We start from the raw sequence: 18,377 nt of genomic DNA on the forward strand, positions 1-18,377 counted from the left end.
TATTTCTGTAAATGTATTTCAATCTATCTCTTCATTTGTTGTGGGGGTTTTCTCCCCTAGTATATAATTACTCTTCAGCTACTCTAAAGTGTTTTTGTGGAGCCTTTCACCCCAACTCATTTACTTTTAAAACACCTTTATTGAATTATCACTTGTGACATAGGCAAAAACAGTTAATCTGTTGCAGGGCTTTTTCCCCTTGTGGGTTCCTGTTAGAACCTCGAACGCTTGAAATGTTGAATGTCATATGGTCGACACCATATGATCGACATTTCAAGTGTTCGAAGGTTAAGCATAACGGCACCGTTCAGTGCAGAATGGGAGAATGTCCCTTTTCTGCACTGAAGTGCAATCTCGGAGTTGGTATATTTAAGTAGGGGGGTGTGGGGGATGCAAGGGGGCTTGCCCCCTGCCTGCACCGTTAAGGTAAGTTTTTTGTTATATATTCGAACTTCGATCATATGTTGTCGAACATATGGGATTTGAAGTTTTGAAAGTTCGGTTATATAATATAGACCCCCCCCCCCTTGTATATAGTTAATGTGCTACTGTTTAAATGTTTTGAATCTGTTGTGGAGCTTTTCTTCCTGGGCTGCCTCTGAAAATGAGACACTGGTTCAGTTGGGCTTATCAACGGACAAAATAATAAGATGATTTAACTTTGGAAGAATCAGTAGGGCAGCAGATAATGCTTACCCAGTTTTCAAAAGGCCATTATGATACTTGACTAATTTTCATCAGTTGTCTCTTAGCCCTTTATTGCCCTTTTTAGTTTTTATGCTGTCTGTGCCAATATGATATACGAGTGCTGTGAGTCGTTCATAAATTAAACATTTGCCTGCTTCATCACCATTTCTTGCTACTTCATTTAGCTGCATTCTCACCTCATGAGTAGTATCACTGGCTTTTGGCAGAAATATCTTTATACATTATGCATTCATTCCTTATTGTTAAAAAATCATTTTAGTTGGATTTTAAACTTGTTTTAATAATCAGTGAAACTTTTCTGGCCCTTTACTTTCTCTGCAAGTGTTGCGCTCTCATAAATATATTTACAGTTTCATCTTCAGAATTGTTTGTAGCAGACCAAATGCCTGCCTGAGCCATTCACTCTGTATATTTTTATGTGGCATAGCAATGATCTACTGAAGTGTGAAAACTGCTTGGTTTAATAATGTCTTCGTTAAGGAAGTAGAATGCTATCCTTGTTTTCCTTATACTGGAAATAAGATTTAGCGTTGGAAGCAATCATTGGTTTAAAAGGTTTCTCCTTTGCCACCTGTCCTCAAGAATCATATAAGAAAGGTGCATAAAGTGGATATGGCTGGAAGTGTTGGACCCTTGCAAGTTGCTTTGTGTGGAACTATCATCCTCGACATATTAAACATTGTGAGTGCACACTTGCATATAAATCAGTGTAGTTTGGTTTTCCTTATTTTGATGGGAGACTTGTGTTTGTTTCATCAGCGATCCTCCCTTTACCCTCTGTAGTGAGTAAAGTAGAGCCAGATATGACGGCTGACTTTCTTAATGCTACAAGCAATGCTTTCTGTAAATAAGTTTCGTATTGCATTGTAACTTCTGTATTTGGCAAGAAGTTTTTATTGCCCATTTTTTAAAGACTGCATTTCAGTTTCAAAAATCATATTATTTTTTAGTTATATTTGTAATGGTGCAGAATATGCAAATACGTATGGGGCACACGCACCATTGCATTTTAGTCCATAATTTAATCTAATCATTGGAAAGTTATTAAGCTAACCAAAGTTCTGATTGGAACAAGTCTGTTTTTCTATTATCTTTTTTTTTTCATCTTTAGGGGTGTGTGTTTCTTGCAAACCTGATACTTTCATGAAAGAAAGTTAGAGTTATGCGTATTGGATTAGAGTATAAGGTTTTTATTTGTTCATATGCTCTCAAGCCGACCAATACCTTTGCCTGAATGAACTCGTTCAATTAGCTTACCCTCTAGGGGTGTAGGTCTATACAGCTATTATGATTGTATGTTTGCTCTTTATATACGATTATTTGTTCTTTTGACAACAGGATTTGATGAGGGGTATTTCCTGAAAGTGCTTATCCTTTGCTTAATATTTTTGTCATATTAGTTTAATAGTCATGTTTTAACGTACGTTTTTATTAAAATTTGTTTTTATCATAGCTGCTTGGTGAATGTTCAACGTAGTGGCCAATGTGGTTATTTTGCTTGTTTTTGGAATACTTATTTACCACGTATGTACTTTGGTTTTCTCTGTTCTCTGCGTTGAGAACTGTGTAAAAGGACAGAGAAAGTAAAATCTTGGTAGTATTTTGCAGATTGACAATATCTGTTTATTGCCTTGATTTCTATGGCTCAAAATTTTTTAAATTAAATTTACTGTCCTAGAGTCGTGGCCCTTTTTATAAATAGGCATACATTTAATAAATGTTTCTGTAATGTAATAATGGTAAAACACAAATGCATGTGATTAAAAAATGAAAATGGGAAATTCATATGATACGCAGTATAAAACTGTTAATTTGAAAAACTTACCAATTCATAAAATCAACTGTAGATTAAAATAAAGAAGTTACTTATCAAATTTTTTAGGTCTAAATGTGAACTGTTTGGTCTCAAAATGTTACAGCAATAAGAACTTCTCCTTTCAATTTTCTGATACACTTAAAGAATAAAACTATTATTGTAATGCTGTCAATAAGCAGTAACATCACCCAGCCTCAGAATATAATGGATGTGCTTACAAAAAAAAATTGTATGCCAACCACATTAAGCAAATAAATTGTCCCCATGCTGTACAGGTGAGGGGGAAACATCCTTTATATAACTAAACCTAACTGCTGTGAAAAAAGAAAATAAACAAAAAGGTTCCATGTGACCACATAAATAAACCTGTTTTTTTTTTCCACGAACATAGACTTGAGAGGCAAACTACTTGTTGGCTTACAGTGAATTGTTTAGATCACTTGAGCTAGTGTCACAATTGCTGAAGCATAATAGCTTAAAATGGTCGTTGCCTATTTTATGTCCCTCACTTCACACTGGAGGAAGATTGTAGTGCTTGCATAGATGTGATTTAAAGTTGCTGTACCTCAGAGGATGAGCATGACTCATGTGGCATTGCATTTCACTTATCGCTTTTCTTCCAGTGAGAAGTAATAAAGAGGTTGGGGTGAATCTCCTATATAGGAGGTACAAGAGGATAAAAGCTTTGTTTTCAAGTCATAAAATGATGAGGTCATGTGCATATATTGAGTGCATGTACTTGAGCTGCCATTTCATTAAGTGTGGGAGTCGTATCAAACCCAAGCACGTTTAGAACCTTGGTCCTAATGCTCTGTGAAAAATGAGGGCATATTATAAAGCAGTTGGCAGAATGACACGTGAAGCCTTCTTGTTAATGGAGATGCTTGCACTTTGTACATAATGACATTCTTTGAAGAATGGGTAGTAGTTGATGATAGGTTGAAGGTATATACTGCCTATTTTTACCTTGGTAAGGTTTTTAATTACACTGATCCATATAAGGGAATAACTGACAAAAACATTACATTTGAAACCATAGTCAAATGCTAAGCAGCAACTCGTTACATCAGGGTGAAGATATCAGTGGTGTCTCAGAGCTCTGTGTTGGTGCCATATCTCTCTTGGACTATTCTCCTTAGATGCAAAAGTAGGAAATAGAGGTAATGGGTAACATATACTTTTGATTACAAACTGGGATACATACTTTCCATCCAGGCAAAATAATCTCAAAGATAGTCTACAAAATTGATGCACTTGGCGCATTAAAAAGACCTTAAATGTAGCATCTTGAAACCTGGTGTAAATCATGTTCTTTTGTAAGATTCCACCATTTGATCTAGTCATAATCCACATAACCAGCTGAAATGCATAAAAAATCATGCTAAAACATACATAGAGCAGTACCATGGAAATAGAAATTTCAAGTGTGAAGTTCATTAACAAAATTATGTAAGTGCTTCTATCATAAAAAATACTTCAGAATGGAGTTCCAAAGTTGCTCACACCAGCCTAAATAAGCAGTCATGTCTTAAGTCATGTGACAAAAGCTATATACAATTTGAGTGAATATTGTTATTGCAGCAGTCACTATACTGTAAAACAAAAAGATGAAAATTAAAAGAAATGTGTTCAGAGCATCTAACCAATAACTGGATATGCCCATGCTCTTTGCCATCTTAATACTATTTTCTGTTTCCTTCTTCCACACTCCTAATAGACTTTCTCTTGATATATCCTACTTCCCTTCCTGCTTTACCTACTTTTTAGCCTCACCTCTCCAATTCATTAACATTCTAATGTCCTTTCATTTATATTCTTACACTACCCTTTATCTATCCCAGAATGACTGAAATTTACTATGTAGTTCTCCTGCCAGAAGAAGTATATGACTTTTATATGACCTATTACTTATTCTGTTATATATTTTTCATGCATCATTATGTAACCTGCACATTAGGAACTCTCTCTTATCTTGTGTATAATGTATGGCCAACTTTATTGCTTGCCTTTATATTTTGCTTATTTTTCTTTTATTGTATTTCACATACTGTACTATTTTGTTATTGTCTTAATATTTGTAACCATTGTTCAATTTTTAATTGTTTAATGTGTACTGTGGAGCTTTTCTCCCTGGGCCCTTGCTAAAAATGAGCTCCTACGCTATCAGACTTTCCCGGTAAACAAATGTCAAATTTATTTTCTTCTAATTTTTTAGATGTGGGTAGTAATGATCCCCTGAGTTTGGCCCTAAGAATTACCTCAGCTAGGGGCTGTTGAATGTTGAATTATTTAAGATTTTAGAAGCAGAAATGTTCCCAACACATACCATGAAAACTCCCTGCTAAACGAAGGTCAGACTCTCTCAGGATCAGTACTTCTGACTCCAAAAATGTAACTAATTATTGAAAAACCACAAGTTCTCAGTTCTGACACAAACTGTGGGAATCACTACCCCATCTGAAAAAAAACTTGACCTCTTGCGTCAAATTTCAGCCCTATCTAGCCTAACTCTTTGGTGCAGAATGGAGCTATGGCTATGACTCTGGTGGCTGGGGTTTGACTAATTGCCCTGACACTGGAAGACCCAGGCAGGAAGGGAAAGGTATGAACGGGAATGGCCACCCCTCTTGCAGGAGTAATAGGTGAGGATGCTTGGTGAGCATTGTGTGAGTAGTTTGTGTTCTGTGGTGACAACCAGGAGAAATCGGTACTTATGTCAGAGGATAGTGCTGCTTGTTGGCAACATCCCCTCACAAAAATGAGGGACAACCTACTTGTCAACTTATTGTATGCGCCTTTCATTCATAAAGCTGAGTTTGTGCAAGGGAGCAGACTTAATGAAAAATGTCAGTTGCCAATAGCTGTCTAATGGTAGTGGAAGGAGGAGGAATGGAGGCAAGAAGAGCAGACTGCTTTCAGGCCACATCACGTAACTTCCTTTACCTTTGATCTGCTTTCATTATTTTAATTATTTTTTATTTTATCTTTAACCTTCACTCCCCTAAACATGTCTGCCCACCAACACTATTTTTTTAAACTTCTCTATGCTTTAGAGGAGTGCGTTACACATATACTGTTGGTCAAGTGACTCCTCAATTTGTACATATCTATTGTTTGAATCTGCTTTGATTTTTCCACACTATGCATTTCATGCATTGTTAGTCAAAAATTTGTGCAAATGTATGTTGTTTTAATTGTGTATACTTCTGTGCGAATGTCTGCTTTACCAAGTTGGTTTATTATGGCCAGTGGTTCACATTGGTTAATTTTATATAACACTAAATGATATCAAATGTAAGGAGTAGAAGTAGACTAAGGGAGGTAAGAAATTCACTTACTAAAAATGATCATAATTACCTTGTGATTTGTGTTGCCAAAGTTTTTCAATAGAAATCTGAAGCAAATAAGGTTTTATCAGCTTTTCTTCTACATCCAGTTCTTCAGCTTTTACACGCTCCTTTTATAGAAGTACGTACAAGTCGTGAGCAGTCCTTTAAAAGCCTTAGGGGTTTGGTCTGTAGGTTTAAGATTATACTGGACTTAAGTCTCACATTTGGTTCAGTTTCCCCTTCCTCTGATTTAAAATAAATTTATCATTCACCAAAAGCCCTCTGTGACTTTTTTTTGTGTGTGTTTGGGGGCGGGGGTGTGTATATTTTCTGCACTCAATTTGCTATTTTTTTCTGTAAATCCCAAGGTTTGGAGATACTGCACTGCAGCACCAATCTATTCCATGAAGTAATATGCCAGATATATGTAACCCCATAAATTTCACGAGCTTTCTGCTTTCTTTATGGATTTGTGACTGAAAATAAGCACATTAACACTGGATCCCTTTCCATCAAATCAGTAGCACTTACTACAGCAAAATAAATGGATTGACACATTAACATTGAAAAAAAAAGTTAAATGCCATTTCACCTGGCTGCATGCTTCACTATTTTCTTAAATATGCTAACTTCGAGATCACATAACTGTGTGGAAAGAACTACTACTTTAAAGTGGTTAGTATTGTTGCACCAAGTCTGAAATCATCCCATTGCCTGTAATACAGATTTTGAACTGCAGCCACAGTTTACATAAGCAGTCACAAACCACATATAGTCCCTCCTGTGGACAAGACTTAAAGTTGGAATTTTGTATATTTTATTAGTTTTAATAGAAAGTAATTCAGTGTTTCAGAATGTAGCATTTCATTGATGAAATTGTGTCGTACTCCCTTTGCCCCTATCAAATTATAGATATTGAGCATTCCTGAATTTGCATACCTAAATACCAACAGTAGAAGTACTCATCTGGAAATCTAGTAACTAGTAATCCTCACTGGTATTCTGTTTGTGGGATGAGCCTGATGTTTACAGCTGCCACATGTGCCAGAAATTCAGCTTTGCTTCTTGAAATAGTAGCTATTTTGCACCCAATAAAATTGCAGCTCTCAAGAATTATTCATATAGAGACTGGTGTGTGTGTCGTCCTTTGTGTCTTTAGAACTATTGAAGTAAGGGCAGTCAGTTGCAGAGCAAGTCAGTGTTTGACCCTTAAGATCAGTGGGTCTGCAGACCCTGCAGGTGTTTTGCTCCTACTCTGCTAATGAAATTAGGCCTCAACCCGTCATTAGCTGCTGTATGAGATAACGGCAGGGGATTCTTCAGGCACAAACTTAACTTATATTTGTGTGGGTAGCCCTGAGATTCTTGACCTGCTCTTTACCCTCAGATTATCAGCTAGAGCTTGAATGTCTTTCTTTGATGTTGGGGAGCAGTCCTTTTATTCAGTTCTGGGATTTGGTGCGCTTTAGGATGCTTATCCTGAAATGGCTCATTCCTCCAGCTACAAAAGCAAGTCTCAATTTTGGAGGGTTTGTGGGGGTCATCTCACCCCAAATTTCCTGTTTCGATGCCTAGGAGGTGCTTGGTATACATGAAAATGCCTACATTCAGACTGGCATAAAGGTTGAGATTCCCTTGCTGCCTATTAGCCACCAATTTTCAGAGGGCACTCTGATCATGATGGAAGGTAGAAGGGCATTGTACCTTGCAATCCTCCTCAGTTAAATGGAAGAATTTTTCTTTATGGTACCAAACAAAGAATAGTGTCCTGAATACAGCTGGAGTGTCTCATTCTACCTTATCTTTCTGAGCTTTCTCATGCAAGGTTAGTCTGAGCTTCACTGAATGTGCTTTTGTCTACAGTCTTGGCTTTCTCCATTTTAGCCTCATTGCTACTAATCAAATAATTAAGAGATCTTAACATCTGTCTCTTCCTATAAAAGTTATAATTGAGCTAGCCTTCACTTGAACCAGTTAGTATTGCACCCATCAGGTTTCTTGTATGGAAAACAACCCTTTATTTGTAGTCACCTTAAACAGGAGGATTTATGAACTCCCTGCCTTAATGTACCCTTTTGAGTGTTCCGTAGACTGATTCAAGTTGCATGCTAAATCCATCCTGTATGCCTAAGAAATGGAATAATTGTTGAACCTGCCCATTCATTTGACATTAATTTTTTTGAGACTCAGAAAATTGATATTAAATACTGAGCAAATGTTGCTTCCTTTGCTTCTAATAGAGACTTAAGTCTCATTGCCAACTACTTGTAAATGGTTGGCTTTCTGCATTAAATTGTCACACTGCCTGTAGTAAAATACTGTTATGATGTGTCTAGCCAAATTTCTCCATGGTTACAGTGAGTACTGTTTTTATCGTAGGAGTGGGTACCCATGGTAACTTGGAGATGGACACTTGGTGCTCTTTGCTCATTTTCTCCAAGTACTACAGACACTGTATTCTCTAGGCCAAGGGCAGGTTTTGCTACTGCTGTTCTACAAGACTTCCTGCAGGCTGCCGTTTAGTACTAACAGAGAAAAAATATTTGAGAAGTCAAGCCTATGATTACTACTGTAGTAATCCTTGTGAAGAACATGGGACATTTTGCGTGAGGTACTTAAAATAATACCTTTTAAGATAGGATCACTGCTTTACTACTGTGTGTCCCTTCTACCATCTTGTCCTAATTAATGGCATGCAAGGCTGTGTACCAGGACCACCTTTCCCCATTCCTTTCACACCTGCCATGATGAGAAAGGAATGTTTTTTTTTCCTGTCTGTGTTATCTTTGGAGAAGTCAATATTCAAGGGCTTTCCTTGCTTGGTACTGTAGGAGGGCCTCATGTGTCCTTCAGAGTCTACTTGGGTATGCAATGCCTACGTCTCCTTGGAAAAGAACGAACCAAAGATAGTGCAGAATGATGCCAACTTCATACCAGAAAAGTGCTAACTTCCCTGAGAAGGTAGAGTTAGCCTGCCTGGTTTTGCGTGGTGGAGGGGTTCAAAAATCTGGAATTAGAGCTAGACCGTCTTTTCACTACATGTAAATGTCTCCGTTATCCTGATTATTTTAGGGAGTAATGGGATATTAACCTGTAAAAGTAATGTGAATTATGGTCTTGGCTTCAAAGGTGTCTGGATTGTAAATGTTATGCCAAATATAACATTTTTAGTAAATATTACCTTTGTACAGAAATAAATATTGTTTTCAGGCCTGAAGTCATATTATATTTTTGAGTTTTGTTTTTAACAATTTATAGAAAGCTAATAGCTAAACTTGTTCATTTGATTTGTAAGTGTTAAAGTTTGTGATGTGGTGCAACAGTTAGCATTGTCACCTCACAGCAGGAGGTTTTCTGGTTCATTTCACAGCCTTCTGTGGGGAGTCTGCATATCCTCCCTGGGTTTGCATGGGTTTCCTATGGATGCTCCAGTTTCCTCTCATATTCCATAGACCTGCGTCTGGAGCATTTCTTCTCAGGCCTCTGCTGAAAATGGGCTCTGTGCCAGTCGGACATTCCCGGTAAACAAATGTTTAAAAAAAAAAAAAACTAAATACATTTTCTAATGCTTATTTCACTCTGAATTTGACACTAGACACCAAAATGTAATGTTTATTTATATTGCTTCAAGATTTTTACAGAACTTTTGGTCAAGATGCCAGGATGGTCCGCTTTTGGTATACAGCTTTGAATGAAGTATACTAGCTCCTAGGTCAGTGATGGCGAACGTTTTGGGCTCGGCGTGTCAAAATTTTGGAAAATGCTCATTTTGACTTTGCTGGTATGCCCTCTCCCCCCACGAACAAAAGAGAAACAATTCTTTCCATATTCATTTATTTTAAAAAAAAAATAGAGTCTAGTCGTGTGCTGCTATGTATTATAAATGTAAAAGAAAAATCAGTGACTTACAAAGAGAAAATGATATGCACACTGATAACTGGGCTTAAAATAATGCACCAAAAAATGACCCTACTTTAATAGTAATTTTGAATTTAACTGAAAAAATATGGAATGCACTGCTTTTGATTTGATTAACATCAATCAATGACTTTTATGTTGGTGAATTTTCATAGATAAGTGCGGGGCCCACATTTTTGTTCTTTCAGTTTCTTTGGTAACTCTGTTGTGGGTAGACGCTGGTGTCACCCAAAACATCATGATGTGTCACCTTTGACACGTGTTATAGGTTCGCGATCACTGTCCTAGGTCAAGTTCACAGTACTATGTCAAGTATATACACTGCTGTTTAAGAAAATGAAGTATGAATTTTTCTATATGATTTAAAAATGCCAACTTTATTTTCGTCTGAGAAAAATGTACTGCTTTTTATTAATGTATTCTAGATGTGATGAGTTTTTCAGCATGAAACCATGTTAAGATATGTAATTATTGTGAAATAGAAATAATTGGAATGGCAGTGTAGGCCTACTTAAAACAGACTGGAATATATCTTCATGTAATGCACATTGCTAAATGTAAAAGAAAAATCAGTGACTTACAAAGAGAAAATGATATGCACACTGATAACTGGGCTTAAAATAATGCACCAAAAAATGACCCTACTTTAATAGTAATTTTGAATTTAGGTGGAATCAAGCATACATCTAGTGTTAGAGAACTTCACTCTTCAAGAGAAATAAAATTAACTTTTGTTATGACATCTCCGATATATCATAGTTCTGTGTTACCCATATTGAACGGAAAGCATGCATACTCCTAATTAAAGCAACATGCTAGACTTTGACAGAGAAATGCCTGTAGAACTCCACATCTGGTACCTATGTATAAAAAGGTTGGATGTTAGCTGGAAGTTCTTAGAAAAAGTTTCACTGAATTATTGTAGGATACTTTGGTACAAAAGTCTGACTTCCCTTGAGATTTTCATTAGAGCCCAATATAGAATTAGACAACTCCACATTATGCTAACCCATCCCCCAGCCCTTAGTACATGGAGACATGGAGTTTTGATCACAGCATGTTAGCAGTGACAAACTGCTTTGACTGGTTAATGTGTATGGTGTTTTTTTTAAACTTATGATACAGCAACTTTGTAAAAACATATTCTGAACATGTGTTGCATTTCCCTAGCATGATCAAAAGTCATTAACAGTGTCTTTTGAAAGCAGTGTAATATAGCACACCAAGTTGTAAATGTAAAATGATTTTCTGTGTCTTTGTATCAGCGTCAGTACTGTAATCGCTTTTGGCAGTTCCTAATAAGTTTGAAGGGAAATACAAGTGCAGTTTGTAACCACATGTTTAGATATGACTGTCATTCAACTCTTAGTAATGTCATTGCAGTTCATTGCTTTATTTGGCAGTACTGCATTATCACTTCAGTAGAGGGAATTGTGCATTGTATATTTCTAAAGGAAAAAAATTTATTTTGGAGAAATATGATTTTTCCCTCTCATCTAATGACACGTCAGAGGAATGCTGGATATGTGCTGCTTTTCCACACACCCGATGGAAATAGGTTACCCTTCACTGGAAACGTATATAATTCAAAAAGAAATGCAGGCAAAATCATTCAGATATGGAAAATTTCACATACAAAAAATAAGATCACAAACTGGAACATACAACAGGATTAGTAAAGTTGAAGTTATGGAATACTTGCAAAGCGAATGATTTAGTATAGAAGGTCCAACACAGGCTATATCAGAGCATGATGAAAGAAGTCCTCCAAGTAAGGCGAAATAGGAGCAGGAGACCTCGAAAGAAATATGGACATGGGAAAGAAAGAGATTTAATATAGTGCAGTATTTATGCAAAGGAGAAAGCAAAACTAATCAGTACAAAAAAGCAGCATCAAAGATATTTGAACAGGAATATAGGCAAAGGCATCAGGGTATGGAAAAATCTTACAGTACAAAAAATAAGAAAACCAAGAGGAAAAGAGAATTAGTAATGGAGAGGTTAAAGAAATAGAAACGGAGGCTATGGATTATCTGCAGAGTGAAGGATTTTAGTGTAGGAAGTCTAACTGTGATAATATCACAACAGGATAGACCAGTGGATTCCCCCAAATTAAGGAGAAACCAGTGGAGCAGGGCAACATCTGATCAGTTGCCATATGAAGGTGCTTTGGAGCTTTCCACAGGAAACTAGTACCAAAGTTCAGCTGCAGACAATGGAAGAGGAAACTCTGCCAACTCTGGTGCAGTCAGTGTTGTGCAGTGATGGACCAGTGAGTTCCCATATGAAGGATCAATAGACAGGATGAAACTGAAGGGAATTTGTCACAGGAAGATGCTATGGAACTTTCTGTAGAATGCCCGCAGGAAATGAAGAACAAAGAATGTGTCCTCAGTTTAGAAGAAAATGATTTAAGAGTTGCTTTATTTGATAGAGGTATATATATTAAGATCTTTGAAAGAAATAGACTACAGAAAGTCAATAAAACCCAAACAGAAGTTTGATAAAACAAATGAACGCAGTAATTAGGACTGTTCATAGAGATTCATGCGATATATAACAGAAGTGAATGGGACATATTTATGTGCACGTAAATTAATAACAGTCTTACCACAAAAACAGAGCAGCAGGGGAAAGGAAAGAGAGAAATGATATGGAAGTATCGAGTAGAGAAATCTATAAAGCAATTAAGACCAGAAGTATCAGTGTTAAGAGTATAGAAGAGGGAAGAGGTCAACAAAAATACTCCAAGATAGACGTGATAAAAGCAATGTGCAGTAGCAGAACAAATCAGGGTCTATCTTGCACTACTACAAATGAACTAAAAATGTCACTACATGCAGAAAAACTTAGAAGATATGCAGATAAATATACAGAAAAAGTATAAAATAAGCAATTGATAACCCAAAAAAGTTTTTATAGCGAACTGGAATACATGGCAAAAAGAATTGAAACACCACTAAAAAAAAAAGAAATACATATATTTGGAGAAATATCTGTGAAGATCCTGTGGAATACACAAAAATTGTAAAAGGGATAGAAGTAGTAAAAGAATAAAAAGTTCAAATGTTCAGGATATGAAATGGAATGAAGTAACGGCAAGAGAGATTGAAACAAAGTTAAGAAAAGCTCCTAACTGGAAAACCCCAAGCCCAGATGCAGTAACCTAACTAAATAGCTAAAAAAATTGACATCTTTACGTAAAGATTTAGCCATGACTAAGAACTATTTATATGCGCACCCCGAACAGATAACCTCGTTAACAGGAAAAACAATACCCCTAATTGAGTGAACTTGCAAGCTATCCTAAAAACTATAGGCCAATAAATTGCCTACCAGTGACATATAAACTACGCTGGAATTGATGCCAATAGAGTTTAGTCTTTAAGAAGAAAACTCAGTCATGGTAATGGAACAAAAGGGTAACAAAAGAAAGTCAGATGGAACAAAGGATCATTGTTAAAGTCATAATGGAGAACTGTAAAAAGGGAAGAATCTAAGTATGCCATGGATAAGCTACAAAAATTTTGACAGTATTCCACATTCATGGATAACAGTGCTTAAAATGTAGAAGATGCACCCTACACTGATGAATTACATTACAGCAACCAGCAAACAGTGGCAAACCTGTTTACAGTTAAGCCATGATAAAGGACAAATTATTCCAGGGATAAAAATTCCAAGGGGGATATACAGGGTAACTGTCATCACTGCTGTTTTGTCTTGCCCTTAACCCATTAAGCTATCTACTTAACAGATTAGGTATTGGTGGCTACAGTTCGACTCCCAGAAAACAACAAAGTGTAAAGACATCTCATCCGCTTTTTGGGTATGATTTAAAAATGTATAGCTCATCAGATGAGGAACTGAAAGCACAACTGCAAATGGTCAAAACTTTTTCAGATCTAAGAATGTCATTTGGTCTTGATAAATGTGCAAAAGCAACCTTTAAAGTAGGAAAGCTGCAGCACCAAGAAAACATCCGTTTAGGACAGGAATGTGATATAAAAACTTGAGCAAGAGGGTGTGTATAAATATTTGGTAATTGATGAAGGATCAACAATAAAATATGAACAAATGCGAACAAAACTTAGTAAGAATATTTTAGAAGACTAAAATTAATACTGAAACAGTGTTGACATCTAGGAATATTGTCCAAGCTATAAACCAATTTGCTCTTCTTGTCCTAACTTTGTTTTGGATTGACTGACTGGCCCCAATAGGTTTTAGTTTGGTTGGACAGGCAAACAAGAAGGATGCTGAATGCTCATCAAATGATTTATAAAAATCATTGTATACCAATACTATATATTCACTGTTCTGAAGGAGGTATGGACCTGTTCAAAATTGATTACATGTGTAGATCTGCAATTATGGGACTGCATACATATCTGCTGACCTCACAAGACCAAAAGTAGTGAAAGTTTTAAAACATGAGGAGCAAGTCTAAGATGACTCCCCTGCATAGTTTAGCAGAAGCATATTGGTGTCGAGCAGGAATGGGAATCAAACCTGAAGTAGATAGAAATCGGGTAGCAACTGAAAGTGCCAAAACACAAAAAGAATATAAAGTGAAGGATCAGATGAGAAGGCAAGAAATGTGGGAAAGAATACATAAATGCAGTTGCAAGTATAGAAAACACTTGGAAAAACCTCATGATCAGGATCGAACATAAGAATGGTTAAGGAGAGGTGAATTTAAACCAAAAGACGAAAGGTTAATATTGGCAACCCAAGATAGTGGACTTGCATACATGTTGGTTTAGAAAGTACACAACATGTGGGAGGAAGGCAAATGTAGGTTGTACAAAACAGAATTGGAAACTGTCTTGCATATTGTTGCTGGGTCCAATACATTAATAGCAGGACTATATAGTGAAAGGCATAATAATGTGGCAAGTCTGTTGCATTGGGGATTGTGCAAACATAATATTGAAGTAACTGAAAAACACTGGAAAGATGAGCTACAAACCATTATAGAAAATGAAGTTTATATCACATGGGATCACCCATTACCAACATTTCAAAAAAGAGATGTGAGAAAACCAGATATACAGTTAGTAGTCCATGAAAAGAAGACAAAAGTAGCATTAATCATTGAAATTGCTACACCCAGTGACTACAGTGCCTTATGTACAGAGAGAGAGGGAAATGAGGGCAATGTGGAAGAAGGATACCCAGACAGTTCCAGTAGTAGTAGTAGGAACAAATAGAGCTTAGAAAAAAGAATTTACAATCATACTTTGATACATTACCGATGCATGTAACTCCATATGAATTGCAGAAGTCATTACTGGGCACGTTGTAGGTGCTGCAAAGAGCACTTTTGGTTAACATCAAAGGTTGGAACCATGCTAATTTCAAAAAGTTTTATCATGCTTTGACTTAGGAATGGGTTCCACTCCCGTTATGGTATTAGAAACCCAAAAGACTTTGAGAAATTAGGGAGAGAGAAACGGAGTATAAATACAATTTGGCCCATTAGTGTATCCTAAAAGGTCATGTAGACGTATGTAGAATCTGTCAACACATGGTTATATCTCCAGAACAGTTTAACATTATGTAGTAAAATGTCTGTGTAATAAAACAGAATGTTCGGCTGTGAACCATGGTAACATTGTAAGATCGCAACACGCTTATCAAAAACAGTAGGAATTTGTTTTAGAACTTTTTTTTTCTGGGTAACAGATTGTATTTAAAAATGTTTATTCATATATTAACAGAGTGCTTCATATTTAAAAAAAATTGTATTTTTTTCATTATCCTCTCCCATCCTTTCCTCCACAATCATTTCTTTATTTCATTAGTCACCCCTTTCAGATCCCATGCCTGATTGTCATTCTTGATATCATACATTCCATATAATCTATATTGCACTGATAGATTTTATAGGTTCATAGGTTGGTACTGGGCTATCTGCCCGAAGGCATATATTAGCCTAGCCACGTTGTGCGGTATTCACCGCCCCTTTAGTAGTTCCCTAGACCCTTGTACTAGCAGCTAGTACCCTTGGCCCCTATATCAATACAATCCACTTGTTACTTTACTATTTTCAAAAAAGCATATATTAAGTTATATTAATCTTTTTGCCATATTGCATACTAAAGCATGTTGCATTGATTCTTCTACATTGCGCATTATATTAAATTAAAGAAAGATTAATCTTTTTCACTGGCAACCTTTCCAACATCATTGTCCATGTAAAATAGCCTTTCTCATTTACATCGTAAAATCTTTTCCTCGTATAGTTTGCCTTTTTTTAATTCTTTCATCTTTTTCCCACAACGCGTGTATAATTTCTCCATTACTTCATACTGTATTTTCCTGTTACACATTGTCCCATTTCATTTCCTGTCATTTCATAATGTTCTTTTAATGCAACAATTACATTTTATTCATCTAATACATCTTTTTCACAATTTCCTTCACAAAAATCTAGTACAAATTCAGTGATGAAACATACCACATTTTTTAAACCTAAATATTCTTTTTCAGGATTACAGTGTAATGTCCCTCTCTTTGTAGGGTTAGGCTTTAATTCCATTGTAAATGAGACAATAACTTCTAACAACTCCCTTTCCAGTGCAGTAGGAAAAATGGATAATCCCGGCTGTGTATCCTAATTTCCCTAATAAGTATGAATGAATAACGCACATTTTTTAAAATATTAACTAGAAATGTTTTCCACATTTATCTTAACTTTGTCTAATCATTTGTTCACTGTTCAGATATAATATCCTTCCGAGAATTTATGCCCATTAAACTTGGCTCATGTTCAGAAAAGCAGATTCCAGTAATATTAACTGTCACAATAAATTAAATAAAAACTGTGTCACCAAACCTTTTGTAACTTTCCTTTAAAGTAATTTGTAGCTTTTCTTACCTTAACAGTGACCTTTAATGCTGTAATGCTATGGTGATATTGTTGTAATACCTCTTCCTGTGGTTTTATTTCATGATTCGCAATTATTTTTCATTGCGTGATGCTCTATCTCCTGTATCCTCTGTGGAATGCCCTCTGTCCTTTGTCATGTTAGACATTCAGGTACAGCCACCAGTTTAGTGCATAAACACAATTCTGAGGACTGGGAGTTTTTTTCCTAGTGATAGAAGTGATGTCCAAGTTATACGAGTTTAACTTCTGATGTTGGAATCCTAAATCATAACAAGAATTAACCTTACTTGAGTTCAGCAGGAAGTTCACATGACAGTGATGTTGATGAGGCTGCATAACCTCCTTTGAATCTCAGCATAAGGTAGTTGGGAAATTTACAAATAGTATGAGTTATCCAAGATGTAATGAATTTCTTTTATTGCTGATTAACAAATGAAAATGTATGTATAGATATACATGTGGCTGTACTTCAAACTATCGAAGTACCCAAATGTCGATTGGCTAAACCTTGTTCTCAAAAGATTGAAAGGCAAAACACGTGTTGTATTTTTTTTTGTTTTTTAAATGTCCCTTTGCACACACCCGCCACACCTCTGCTATTTATATATACGATCTCAGAGATTGCACTACAGTGGGGAATAGGCAAATTCCCTAATCCCCACTGTTAGCAATCTAGAATGATTTAACACTGGCAAAAGCAATCAAATGAGTTTATCACTTCTGCCTGCATGAAAAAATGTTCAACATTACTAACATTCGATTTGTTCGATTGTACGTATGATATATATATATATATATATATATATATATATATATATATATATATAGCCAATCGTGTAATATTTAAACTGGAGGGTGCATTACTTACTGTTACCACTGTTTTCGCTCATGTTTTGAGTAGAGATATGTGCATGGGCAAAGTGTTTTTGTGAGGAATGTAGGAAAGGAAGTTGGTGAATGGTATGGATCTGTTTCAAAATTAGCTATTAATATGACATTAGAAATAAACATTGTAATGATCCTCACAGAAGCAGAGCCAAACATTTTCCAGACATGCATTTGTACAAAGTTGCTTTGGGGCAAAAGAGTGAAATTTTTTGCACTGTGTTTTTGTGTATGTAATGTGAACTCTTTTTTTTTCCTGAAGAAAGTGTAGTACAGAATTGTAGGACAGGTATATAGTACAATTTAGACGTGGACATAGACTTATTTCTTAAACTATTTGGAGGGTAATACAGGGTGGATTATGGTAGTGTTAGTAGTAGTTCATGGAGATATTGTGCTATGTACATGGGAATTGTGTATTAAATATCCAATAGTATTGTATTAAAGTAGTGTGTGTGTGTGTGTGTGTGTGTGTGTGTGTGTGTGTGTCTGTCTCTAATTATATGTATATACCAGCCATGTTTCAATCTTCAGTATTTACAGCTCTTCTCTAGCACTAACCTAACATGCCATCATTCTGGTTAGGAGTTTTGCTGAATAAGTCTGAGAATGCCAGTAGAAGTTCTGTTTTTGACTGTTTCAGTTTTGAAATAAATCCATCAGAGTAGGCACAAACAGTGACTAAGTAATACTGCCATGACACACTTTCAAAATAAAAAGCAGAACCCCTGAGAAACTGTAAAAAAAAATCATATTTATTTGTCTTACGACAGTGAGCTTGCTTCAGTTTCCTTAATAGGAGGTTGGCGTAATGATTAAGGTGCTT

At 36.0% G+C, this 18,377-nt stretch overlaps 1 protein-coding gene across 1 annotated transcript in view; it reads left to right on the plus strand.

Annotated features, from left to right (window-relative positions):
- The window catches only part of ESPL1 (extra spindle pole bodies like 1, separase), a 2,570,648-nt gene that overhangs the window by 1,587,695 nt on the left and 964,576 nt on the right, over positions 1-18,377 (plus strand). The window lies entirely within an intron of this gene.

The sequence above is a fragment of the Protopterus annectens genome, chromosome 9.part0, assembly GCF_019279795.1.
Source record: "Protopterus annectens isolate FY-2018-M chromosome 9.part0, PAN1.0, whole genome shotgun sequence".
Classification (NCBI taxonomy): domain Eukaryota; kingdom Metazoa; phylum Chordata; order Ceratodontiformes; family Protopteridae; genus Protopterus; species Protopterus annectens.